This window comes from Panicum hallii, chromosome 5, assembly GCF_002211085.1.
Source record: "Panicum hallii strain FIL2 chromosome 5, PHallii_v3.1, whole genome shotgun sequence".
NCBI classification, from domain to species: Eukaryota; Viridiplantae; Streptophyta; class Magnoliopsida; order Poales; family Poaceae; genus Panicum; species Panicum hallii.
The window spans coordinates 29,399,866-29,402,325 of record NC_038046.1 but is presented as its reverse complement, the minus strand read 5'-3'; the positions used below and the strand labels follow the sequence as shown (position 1 = coordinate 29,402,325).

The 2,460-nt window shown below is 50.8% G+C and overlaps 1 long non-coding RNA gene across 1 annotated transcript; it reads right to left on the bottom strand.

Annotated features, from left to right (window-relative positions):
• Window positions 1-223: 223 nt before the first annotated feature.
• LOC112891494 lies at window positions 224-1,795 on the bottom strand. Its single transcript, XR_003228562.1, has 2 exons — window positions 877-1,795; window positions 224-506 (listed from the first exon to the last, which is right to left on the bottom strand). It is a non-coding gene; the product is annotated as an uncharacterized LOC112891494 (long non-coding RNA).
• Between the last annotated feature and the right edge of the window lie 665 nt (window positions 1,796-2,460).

Here is a 2,460-nt window from a genome sequence, read left to right as displayed (position 1 = left end):
CAACCTAATCCCAAAATTAGTGATAAAAATAAACATCGCAAATCGCCACGTAGGATAGATATGGGTCACAGATTGAATCGCCACATTTATGATAACGTGGCAACCTAGCTGTAGGCCCATTTATTTATGGGCTCAACCCATATTAATGGGCTCAGCCCATGTTAGGAACTTTATTTTCATGTAGCCCATAAATTTAGCCCATGTTAGGAACTTTATTTTCATGTAGTCCATAAATTTGGAGGCCAATCCAATTATATAATATGAGGGCTAAGCCCATTTTAACAGCCCAAAATATAAATATTCTAAAATAAAAATAGGTAGCAAAATCATTTTTGAGCTACCATACCAAACACGCATAGAATGACAGAATCCGGTACAAAGCACACAAAATAAGACACAACATAAGTTATCTCTTCTTGTTTTTGCTTGTTTTTGCTTGTTACTAGCATCTTATCCTCAACCAATCTCTTCTAAGTGCTTGCTCCTTCCTGCATCCTGTCCTCAACCTGTAAAGCACAAGTCACAAAATATTATCAGCAGGCGACATGTGACTCAGCAATTGAATGGGCATTCATCAGCCATGTAAAGAATGAAAGAACTCAAGATTCAGCAAGCCATTAAGTTGTACTTCATGCTACTTGATTTTTTATACTTATCATGCTATTTGGATTGAACTCTGAAAACAAAATCAGAACAGGTGTTTCTTGCAGTATATGATCATGCAAGTGCAATGTTTTGCAAATCATGGTTCAGGTAACTGAATTACTAAAGTCTATAACTATGAATCACTTCATACTGTTCTTTCAAAAAGAAAAAGAAAAGAATCACTTGATACTACACTTCCATGGACCTTGCATCAAGTGGAGATGGAGATACCTCAGGCAGCATTGCATCTGCAAGTGAGCGCACCTGCAAGTGACCCCACCAGCCTCTGGAACCTCTCGTCGCTTGCGATGAAGAACTGTGCCGTGTGGTCGGACGCAAGCTGCGCCACCGTCGACGAATCTGGTCGCCATCCTACTACCTAGGCCGTGCATCCCCTGCGTCAGCAGCATGCCCTTGCCGGTGAGCTTCGCGTGCTAGCGGATGGGGTGCAGGGGAGGGGGAGGGAAAGTAAGGGACTAAGGGGCCCGATTCAAACTGTGTCAAAGACGACAGAACGGAGTCGGCGTCAAGGCGGATGGAGCCCGGGCCGATGGGGAGTAGCAGCGCCCCGCCCCACGTGCGCCGATGGGGAGTAGAGGCGCCCCGCCCCACGCGCGCCGGTGGGGAGCAGAGGCGCCCTGCCCCACGCGCGCGCCGATGGGTTGCTGCCTCGCACGCCTGGCGCGGAAGCTGCTGCCTCACTGGCCCCGCGCGGCAGATGCAGCCTCGCACGCCTGGCGTGGCAGCCGCGGCGTCGCACGATCGGCCTGGCTACCTAGTGTTGGGGCCGTCGCCGCACCCACTCGGCGAGGGAGCACCGCCGCGTTGGGCAGCAAGAGGCGCCTCGGCTTGGTGGGGAGCAGATCCGCCGCCATGCCCATCCTGCTAGGTGGGGACGGGAGGCCGCGGCACCTGCTAGGGGGGCTGCAGGGCGCCGATATCCACGCGAAGGGCCTCGCCCTCCTTTCGCCGCTGCTGGCCCCGCAGCCGCCGCAGCCGGAGCACTAGCCGGAGGGGTGGCCACGGAGGCCCCGCAGCCGCCGCAGCCGGAGCACTAGCCGGAGGGGTGGCCACGGAGGATGGGGAGGGAGCGGCAGCCACAGAGGCGTCGTCTGTGGTGGGAGAGAGCGGATGGATCTGAGGAGAAGGGGAGGAGAGGGAGATAGATAGGGGAATGGATGCGGAGGAGCTAGGTTCTGGGGTGGGCAGCCGATCTCGTACTAGGAGCGCGATCAGGACCATCGGATCGGCGATGGACGGCTAGAAATAGTTGGGCCATCTAGGTCAAAATGGACTTGGTTCATTCTTTCTCTATTTAACGTTTTTTCTTTTTTATTTTATTACACCATTGTAAAGTGTTGGCGGCCAATTTCCATGATTTTTACCTCTAATATTTTCCTGGATTTCATACTTTTATGGTCAAAATTATGATTAAATTATTTATCCTAATGAATTCCACTAGTTTCAGTGATTATTTGATTTCAGGAGCTTACTATATAAATTTCGGCCAAATTAGGAGAAAACCCAAGCCGGTCGGCCGGTCTTAGATCGGCCGGCCTAGCACTAAGGCGAACACGTGCCAAACTTTACCAACAGGGCCTCAAACACAAATCCAATCAAGCTTGACGATAAATCATCAAGTAAAATATTCTACGGTCGAAATGCTTGAATAATGGATTGATGGGCCCACTTGCAGTGACTACTGAGGTCTTCAGGCTCAAAACCTCCTTCTTGAGGCATTTGCACACATTGATCAACATGTTGGTGCATCAGAGGGCTGAGACAAGTTAGAGACAGGCCAGCCGACCTCTAACT